Source organism: Ceratina calcarata, unplaced genomic scaffold, assembly GCF_001652005.2.
Source record: "Ceratina calcarata isolate Rehan_Ccalc_2016 unplaced genomic scaffold, ASM165200v1 scaffold453.2, whole genome shotgun sequence".
In the NCBI taxonomy this organism is placed as follows: Eukaryota; Metazoa; Arthropoda; class Insecta; order Hymenoptera; family Apidae; genus Ceratina; species Ceratina calcarata.
Window position 1 is genome coordinate 142447 of NW_017169258.1, and position 10588 is coordinate 153034.

Genomic DNA, 10588 nt, shown 5'->3' on the forward strand with positions numbered 1-10588 from the left:
TTTCTATGTAATAATGACAAAAATTGTGAATGAAATAAAAAAAGATGATAGCAATATAGAGGTCAGGGGACAGAAAGCGTAGAGAGGCACGCGATTTCAAAGTGAAGAGATACTAAAGAGCATTGGCCGCGTCTGGAAAAGTTACATCAGCGTTCCTTACGGGAACGTTCACGTGAAAAAGGATTATGCTGGTCCGCACGTGATGTTCGCGTTACGTAATAATTGCACGGCTTACAAACAACACGCGCTCCGGCAAAATATAAAGCGAGCAATGAACGTAAACATCCACAACTCGGCCACTACCAGGGATAGTTTTAAAACTTAATCCCCCGCAACGAAATTTTTCAAGAGGAACAGCCACGTACCCAATCTGTCTCGTAGAAAAATGACAAATCTATTTAGAAACTAGATTCTATGAACGAGAATCGAATTAATATTTGTTTTAAACACAAATTAATCTGACATTTGTTGGGTACCTAAGCCCGTTATTTGTCCGAGTTTGAAAGTGGATTACATTTCAGCTATGCGATAGCTGTTACAGAGGAGTAGCGTTTCACAGATGGAAATCCTGACCAGGATCCTATATCTATTATATACAGGTGCATTCCGCCTGTGTTGGCAATTGTAAAACAATTGTTGTTGAACAAACTTACATAAATGTTTGTACAAAAGTTTACAGAGACTTGAGAAATTGATTTCACATGAAACACAGCGTATCTGTTGTACGAAAAAAGAAATACGATAGTTCAGAAAAGTATCTAGTAAATAAATCGCAGCTTCTGTTACCTTCCAATAGCTGGTCGCCTTTAAACCACTCGACGACAGGCACTGGTTTACCCGCGCCGCTCTCGCAGTACAAGGAAATCGTCGAGCCTTCGTTTATAGGTCCTAAAGTGGCGCCAGTGCTTAACGTTTTGTTCGTGGTCTCGTCGATGACGCGTACGTACGCGGGTTGAACTGGAAACAGAGAAACAGGGAAACGCGGTCAATTACGCTGCTTAAAACTCGTTCTTACGACTTGGCCCCGCGCTCTGTTATTGCTACTAGTCAGCAAATAGACAACGCCGACTTATTGAAAGCCAAACCCGAACGATATTCGATATTGATTGCAAAAATTCCTTTACTAATGCTTGTATGCACTGTTTCTATTGATCCCTTGTCTGTGAATCTGCCCCAATTTTTTTCTGATCAGTACTTAAGGTTCCGTGTACCAACGTAGGTTAAACCAGTAAATCGTAATCGGAAATTCATGATACTAAAGTACATATAGTCAAATCCATGCCAAATGTTAAACATATAGTCAAATCCATGCCACGTCAATATGTATGCTAGAGAATTGTAATATTTCTTATTCCTGATAATTATCTATATTTAAAGTTTACATAATCGAATCTATGACATAGAAATGGAATTTCTATGCCAAGGATTGGAATTTCTCTTATTGGTTCCACAAATAACAGTCGAAAACTAATATTATATTAAAGAGGACATTAAACCAAAATCTATTCTCATAATAGCTCTTTTTCTGTGTCTAAAAATATGCAAACGTTTTATTAAGAAAAGAAGAAGCAAAGTAGTAATGAAGTTAAATTTAGCCTATGCCACTGACAGATTAGCTAAATCTGTCAGTGACACAGGGAGTTCCGATACCGTGGGATATTTTGAAAACAGTTTCCAGAAAGTCGAGGAACGCGACTAAATGGCTTACGCGAATGTACGCAGGTGCATGTGCGCGAGAATAAATCTTCTTAAGGGTGAACACCGGACGGCGAGAAAGTTTCGAGGGTTTAAAGCGAAAGTCTAGAGGGAAAGGGGAAGAGAGACAGTTCCCAAAGCATTAACAAACCGCGTATTAGACAGTCTGGGTTTTAGTCGTGCATCAACTTATAGTACTTGTATAATATTATTATACTGTTTGTAAAATAATAAAGTGAATTTCTTCAACCCTTAAGTGGGTCATTAATTCCAGTTTAACACCTAGGCCTCGATTGTTTTAATTTTTCTTTTTAATATTGATATTACTGATTTTACTTTACATGTATTTATACTAAATAATTAATTGAAAATTGTATAATAATTTGGAGCGTTTGCCAAATTTCTTGATAGATGGACACTGAGACTGCCCCAAGACTTATGCACGTGGCTGAACGTAAATCGCGTGGCAAAGTTACCGCGACGAAAGGAGACCACACCTCAAAGAGACTCCCATGTTCTACCCGTCTTCTCGTTCTTCCTTTTATCTCGAATTCAATATCACCCGGAGAGACCCGCGCTAGCGTCTCGCGGAGGTTCGTTTGAATCTGAGTTTTTAATTCGAGATTTCCGAGACGATTCATTGTGCGACGGACGAGAGCGACAGGCTCGGGATTTGAAAACCCGACGCCGCGAATCGAGGGACCATTCTTTTTTCTCCCGACGACGTGTCCGGGCTATGAATAAACTTTTCAACGCGTACAAGCAACCGTGTACATTTCCGGGTAGCCTCCTCCGGTTGAATTCACCGCCGCGAGCCACTGAATGTCAAGTAACTGCTCTCGCTGGAAAATTCATCTTGCGAATTTACGCGCGCGCCGGGAGAAAACTGTAACTTTTTATTGCCACGGACCGGAAATGCCTCCCCGTTCCTTGGACCCAGAACACTCGCCGCTCTGTTCTCATGGGTGGAAGTATGTACTGGGTTTTGAGAAAAAAGTAAATGCGCTTTCATTCAACGAGCTTATCCAGACTGTCTGACTACGTTCTCGTTGAGTTCCCTTCCAGATTCCATTTTCTTATGCGAATGACACGTGTCCGTTTGTCTTACATTTCTCACAAGTCATCACGTTTTGGAATCATCGACTAATGATTTTACAGCAAACATTACGACGAATCTTGGACCTTCAGTGTAATTTCATTTTCATTTTTATATTTGTATTAATTCACAATTAAATCTGACGTTCACTGTGATTTCATAAGAAAAACTGTTCAAATTATTCCTCGTGATACACCGTAATTGCGCTGATCACATTTCTGAATAATTTTTAATCGTTCCATTCCTTTATGCAATTACTCTTGGTTTAATGAACGACTCAGCCCGTTCTCAACCTTCCTCTATCGCCACATTTCAATAAGAATTTATCGAGTAATTTGTATTCAAATGAAGCAAAACCTCTATCGAACGCCCCGATTCGCCTTCTTATCACCGGAAATTGAATATCTCATATCTCTGATATTTCAGCAAGAGGTCACGCCAATTCCTGGCTGAAATTGCTATTAACTAAATGCTGCCCACTCGACTATTTAATTAAACGCTGTTGAAAACATTCGTTTAATTAAACGTTCTAAATATTAATTCAATCGTATAATTTAACAAGTTGCATGTTTCAGATAAAGGATCATCGAAATAATATCTCACGTATTGCCCGCGCCGATCTGGCTAAATAGAATAACATTTATATTAAATGAAGATAATGAAAATTTTAATTAATTCTGACAATACTGTTCTTAATTATGTTAATAATATATTATTAACAGAAATTTCCTACTACAGAATAGTTTAAATCATCTATAAGATTAATGCTCCACCTCTCTACTTTAAAATTCTTCTCTCACAAGTATTATAACTGCCAACCATCGAATAATAAGAAAGACAAAAAGAACAGGAAGTAACGAGAAGATTAATAATTCAACTCAGCGAACACGTCGAAAACGCAAATCTCAACGAGCTCCCCCCCTCGACCCGCCCGTCCACCACTTCCAATGGCTTCCACTTTATTAAAGCAAATAACCGGAAGCTCGCGTCGAGATGTCACGCAAAAAGTTTCTCACTCCTGGGTCCGACCGGTTGAAATTTTCATTTTTCTTGACCCCTCTAGAGAGGAAAAGGGAACAAAAAAAAAGGGAAGCCTCGAAGCGCGGTGCGGTGCTCGACGACGATATTAAGGCGCCGGAATGAAAAAAAAACGTACGCAAACTTTTACGAGGCCGGTGAAACTAATTTCCCGGACTGTCGATGTCTTCATAGCAAAAACCAGCACTCTACTTTTTTTTAAGACAACGTCGAACAGCTATGGCAGTGATAGCACTCAAAGATAATTAGCAAAATGAGTGTCTGCAAGTTTTTATACGTCAGAAGAATGATTTAGAACTGATTGTCACTGACGAGATGAAATATTTTATGCTCCGTTTGAATGACTGTCTCGACTCTCATGAATATTTGGATACTGAGGAATAATTAAATTGTTCAATAATAATTTAAACACAATTGTGCTAATGGGATAAATTTTGCATGCAGGATTCTCTCATGGCTATACCGGCAGTTTTAATTGAAATAATTAAGAGGCTTATCCAGTGTGAAATTTTCAAAAAACTGGTATATAAAATTGTTTATTAAAAGAACGATTAATAACTCGATGACCAGTCCAAGTGGCCTGTGTCTATGTATCTATCTCGAGTCCGAATTAGAAGGAGCGTCCAATCAAAAGCGGTTACCGGGGCGATCGAAGCCCAATGGACCAGAGAGAACCGGCCAGTCCTGAAATCTCGTAATTTCCAGCAGGTAGGAGGTCTAATTGGATTGGCCACCTGACAAGTGGCCCTTCATACAATTTAAATACAACCCGATTGCTGTCCTCCGAGAGGCGCGACCAACGCAGCATTCCTAGCTCTGATAAATTGCTCTTTGAAACGCGTGCACGATGAAAACCATCGACGACCGATCACTCCTCGTTCACATTATAACGTCAGATTATTAATTGATATTTAATTATCTTCAACGATGCCAACTATGGCCTCGACTTTTAGAATTCGCCATGGCTTTCGACCGTAACGAAGAGGATTTCGATGTCCAATAGGAAATTCTAATACAAAATGCCTGTTCGTAAATAAAATGTAAAGTTTCGACTACCAGAAAGAAGAGATCATTCTTTCTATTCCATTAATAATCAATTACATTATAAATCTTCTTTTCTTTTGATGATTCTTCTTCTAGATATTGATTCACGTTTAATGGGTTGACTCTTGGGAGTAAAAATGAAATTCGAAATCGGGTGAAAAGCGACCGAGGCGCGAAACGAGTTTTAAGTTTTCAAATTTCATTCACGGCTCGTAAGAGTCGCGCGCTTTCTCTGTCCTATGGGTTTTGCATAGGATGAGTTATAGGAAACTTTTGAACAGGCATTAGGTTGATGTAAAAGTTCCGTCATACATTTTCAGCTGGATTGCACACGCATAGAAAGAGGGATAGTGACAGACAGAGAGAAAGCGAGAAAGAGATGGAGGAGAGGTCGCTGTAAAATAAAATCGAGCTCGTTCTTCCTATCTTTTCCTTCATCTTCCTATCCATGAACTTGATGGCTGGGAACTGTTCACTTCACTTATTGGTATTGAATTCAGCCAAGCTATGACAGTATATGTTATATACTTTCACGATATTATGGCCAGTTATGGGTTACAATCAATTGTGTAGCGAAATGTAACGAGCAAACGTTGAAACCGAGCCAGTTCCCAAGGATGAGCAAAATAACGAAAGTTAGGATAGTTTCGTGAAACAGATAATCAACCTAATCCATTTATATTTTTAACACAATAAAGCAATACATACATTTATATACATGTACACGAAAGTTGACTGTGTTTTCGATTTCAAACTTGTTAAACGATGTTTGAAACTAGTCCGGTTACCATCGTGTTCTTACGGGATATTCAATGGGAACTGTGCTAATGGCGTGAGAGCCGGTGTTTTGAAACCGACCGAGCGTGCAGAAATTGTTCGTCCATTGAGAGTTTATTGTAATTGCGAGACGCGTCGCGACGCGGAACGAAATACGCGGACGGCGGACAGCCAAACCGGAAGCTGCAACGCGGAGACCAAAACGTCGTATATACTGTACACCTTTACGGAACCGCCGGCGAGGTTCCTGCAAGTTTTCGCCACGTTTGGAATGGAAGTTTGTTTGAATTGTAAATCTCACCGGAAGGATCTGGGTTGTATAACTTTATGCAAGCCTGTGTCGGGTTTCACATCTACGTGCATCTGTGTCAATTCGCATGTGTGGATAGATAACATGAAATTATGTAGATCAAATACGAGAGTCGGGTTAAAATTAATAAGACTGATTTTAATCGCATCATACAGTGAATAGCCGAGGCTAGAATATTATAATAATTATTATACAAATATAATAAAGCTAATGTTAAAAGAAGGGATCAAAATTCTTGCTTACTAGTTAAATTCGCTTGCAATATGAATTAGTAGATATTCCACTAGTTTATATTGATGTGTAGAATAACATACGTTGTTTTGAAATGTAAGAAGCTTCCTGTTTTCATATGAATAGCCTCAGGTGTTTAATCTCGGATATCTAATGCTTTACGATACATTTACTAATTTTATGTAACTTGTATCACGTATATTTATATATATCTAAGTTATTTCATTCATAGTACACAATATTTCCTATGAAGAATTAATCCTGGCTATTTGAAACTATCCAAGTGAACAGGATTTTGTATAAGGAAGATTCCTTGGATAAAGTTTGTTGGAATAAAATTTGAAGGTGTGCATTCACTTTTGTGGGTCGTTCTATATCGTTGCATAAAATATAGTACAGAATCCGTGACTCATTTCTATAGACAATGTCGGCTTCAGGCGGGAATAAACCCTTTCAGTTGTGCTCCGTTATCCGTACTAATGACACGTTTCCCGTTTGGACTCGTTGTTATAAATTATCACAGGCAACGATACAATTAACAACCAAGATCCAGCGTTTCGTCGTCCCGGCTGTTTCGAAATTATTGTGAAATACCGTTGCGCGCGTATGGGAATTTCATTATTACGCGTACCTCGTCGTTTTTCTCGCGTTCTCTCTCTCTGCCTCGCTCAGATGACGTAACACTAATTCTGAGAGCGAATTATTTATCCGATGGAACGAACAGACCGACGCAGGATGCCGGGTCGTTCGTCATAATTCATCTTTTACTTTGTCAACGCGATTTCATTTCGATTTTCCAAAGTTCAATTTTCCACGGGTCGCTCCTTTCATCGGATTCAACGCTGAAGCTGTACAAAAAGAGGGTATCTCATGCCCGGGAACGGTATGACGTTTAATTATGCTTATTTCTCATTCCGAGAACCTATCAATGACGGACGCTTAAAATTTGCACGGAACGGGCAGTAGTTGGAAATATTTAAAAAGGTATCTGTAAAAGATTCATTTCCCAACTGTTCCGATTGGTATTCATTCCGGTTGAAAAGTTTTTATGGATCGTTGTCAATCCATTTTCAAGCTTCGCGAATATTTGTAAGGCTCCAGGCAACATTGCGAGCAATCAGTGTTGCATGCACGTATACCATCGAATCTGTACTCAAATTAATGCACCGAGCCTGGCTTAAAACTCAAGTTACGCACTGTAACAAAAAACTGAGTTTTGCACATTGAAAATTGACTACGAATAACAGCACGGACGACCGAGTTGTCCAAGTAAACCGCAACTTTTCTATTTTTGTTTTATTTAGAAAATCCAATTTTGCTTTATTCCGACGGTTCACTTCCATTTTATCCACCGCACTGTACGCAATTGTTCTTCGAACATCTACACATTTGAAATGTTTAATACTTACCATTATTATTACATTTTTTGCTACAAGGGCTTTCGTGTTACAAGTACATATTCTTCGGAGTATCAGAGTACAGTTGAAAGTATTTCGAATATACTTCAATTTCTGGAATCGATAAGAATCCAGGCTGCCTATTCACCTCTTTTTCTCTCGTCGTTCACATTGCCTTCGGGCAACAATCGGAAAAGATTTGAAAGCTACGGCTGCTATGAGTACGAATCGCAGAGTCATCTTTAAGGCTAGTAGTCATAAAGTGGAAAAGCTAGGATGGATAGCATTAAAATCCCAGACGTATGCAATCTGATCCCGGGCACTTTTAATTCCTTTCATTAATATTAAGCATGATATTCCAAGATAAACATTTCTGTAATCCTAATTCAGGAATAAAGATAAAATGTTGTAAAAAATAGAGATTCATTTAACAAACGAATATAATAAAATCAGAAACTAAAATGTTTAATATTGTTTATAACGTGACAACGAATAATAATATCAAACCGATATTAGTAGGAAAAGCCTGCTCTTTAAAATACCATTTAGTTCGCCTCGATACGACCATTTGCACCAAATATAACTATGAGAGTTTACATTGTTTTTATTGAAAAACAAAAATTTTTTAAAAAGGTGTTCCTCGCCCGTTTCCATAAACTATCAAATGCAACTTCTGTATAAAAAACTTTTCGCCAGCGTCAATAATTAATTGGATATTTCCTTCTATACTTTTTAGCACGTAGCTATTTATTATTAGCATTGTTCTTCCGACGTCTAATTAATTTTTAATTATAGGAAATGCGTTTTACTAAGGTACCTAAAAAATTTTGGGATTGACTGTATAGCCAATACATCCTTAACAATCATAACGAGATGTGCCAACCAACATTCGAAGCAGAAAAACCTCCTCTTCGAAAATCCGTTCGATTCATTCCAATCCGACTCTTAGTTTCGGAAATATTATCGTGTAAAGACAATCGCAGTTTCTTCCTTCTTTCACGCACGTGAAATCCCTACTCCATTATTAAAATTCTCAAAACTTCGACTGTTTATAAATTTACGAGTAGGAATATCAAAACGAGAGTTGAATCGTTAGCAGCAAGGAAGTCTTCCCTTCGAAATGCCGTGCAATTCAACTCGATCTGACGTTCTGTTCCCAAGATATCATCGCGTACAGACGAGTGCAATTTTTTGTTGACTGTCTTCCTCGCGCGCCTCGGACTTCCCTCTCGCACGCTGACCCAGTTACTGACCTGCCCCACCAGACCGTCTAGACAGCTACCACGCGGTACCAAGAAATACCTAACCCTTTCATTCCGGGAACAGAGCGGGGCGGGATTTCCCGGGGATTCCGCGGGGCTCCGCGACAGCGAAACTTTGGGAGCTCATATCTCCGGAAGGGATTGAGCTATCGCGATGAACCAAAAGCGATTTTTCTCGTCTAGGTTTCATTTATCAAATTAATCTTTCTCCAACGCAAATTTCAACAGAGATATTTTTATGCTTCTAACGTAATGTTCGAAGTTTTAATACTTAATAAAATTAAACATCCTAATTAAAATTTTTTTTTTTATGTTAAATTGTATGGATATAGGAAGATAATAATACTGTAGCAATTTGAAATCGAATCTTAATTATTGTTTGATATTTCACTGTATATTTTAGATACTAAACACAAGTCGTTGATCGTTGTAAGACTATCGTAGAAAATTGAGAACTCTGCTTGCTCATTCGCGTCCATGTTCAAACTTGCAGTCGCCTTTGGGCGATCCCGATCCGAGCACAATTAACTGACACGGTTAAGGGGGTGAAATTAAACACTCCCGTGCTCTCCTCTTTTCTTACGTACGAGTCCCGCGTCCTCGCGTCGGAGAAAGACACTTGGCCGCGGGCCATTGGCAGTTCTCGTTTCTTTTTTTAAAAACGGGACGTGTCTTTCGCGCGAACGTCCTCCGGTGTACGTGTATATGTTAGCAGAAAACAGTAGCTGTTATAGCCACCAAGGACTCTCTCTTATGGAGCATTGCATTAAGCGAATACGTTGTTTTAATGTTAATTGCGAAATGTCTTCGTGGTAATGTAACTCAATGAAAGCGATGCGATGGGAGGAAGATTTGAATAAAATATAATTGATACAACTTTAATAGAATAGAATGTGCATAATTGTTTATTGTTCTTAATTATGCTCTGAAACTTTGAGCAAAAATCTGAAGGGTATAAAATTAATTTTGGTCGTTAAGTATCTCGTGTATAAACACGAGCTTCGGGGATAAATATAAGGAGCTCAACTATTACCGCAGCCAATTCCGATTTAATCCAGACTTTCCCATGCATACTGTAATGTACATACATATTTTATCAGAGTTCACGTTGGCTGGGCTGTTACAGACGCGGGTATCTCTCGGTTTCGCGGTAAGAAAAAAGGCTGAAAGTAATTGGCATCCCTTTTGATCTGGGCAAACTCGAGCCGCGGTTTAATGGTATGACATGTTGCGTGTGTCAAGATAACTGGTTCAGTGGTTTAGCCCGGCTACCACTTTGGATTAGTACCGCGGCCTTCCCCCTCCGAGCCTCTCTGTCTCTCTCTCTCTCTCTCTCTCTCTTTGCCCCGTTTGTCGAATTACTGGGATTAACCAGATTACACGGATCGTACAAGTACGATACGTCTAATACGAGTTATTCCATGCATATCTTAACGGTGGCGTAGGTAACTAGGTAGGGGAATCGTCGGCGTTTAATCGATTAATTAAATTATACACCGGCTCTCTGGGGCTCGCGTACCGTGCAAAACCAACTCCTCTTTGGTAAACGCTTTCAGAGATTGTCAGTCCGCGGAGTCTCGCTCCTTTAACCGGCCTCAAAACCGTTTCTATTAAAATTTACTTAACGAAATCGCACTCGTCATAGATTAGAGTTATCTCAGGAGACATACGGTGTTGGAATCAAGCATTGAAAAACTTATATGGTCTCTAAATAGTTTCTTTTTGAAACATTAAATCA

General features: G+C 39.1%; 1 protein-coding gene across 1 annotated transcript in view; it reads right to left on the minus strand.

The window, feature by feature from the left end:
* The window catches only part of nrm (neuromusculin), an 80000-nt gene that overhangs the window by 59284 nt on the left and 10128 nt on the right, over window positions 1-10588 (minus strand). Inside the window, exon 3 of the mRNA XM_018028461.2 lies at window positions 787-957. The gene's annotated coding sequence lies outside the window, so the exon portion shown is untranslated. The remainder of the gene's footprint in view (window positions 1-786; window positions 958-10588) is intronic.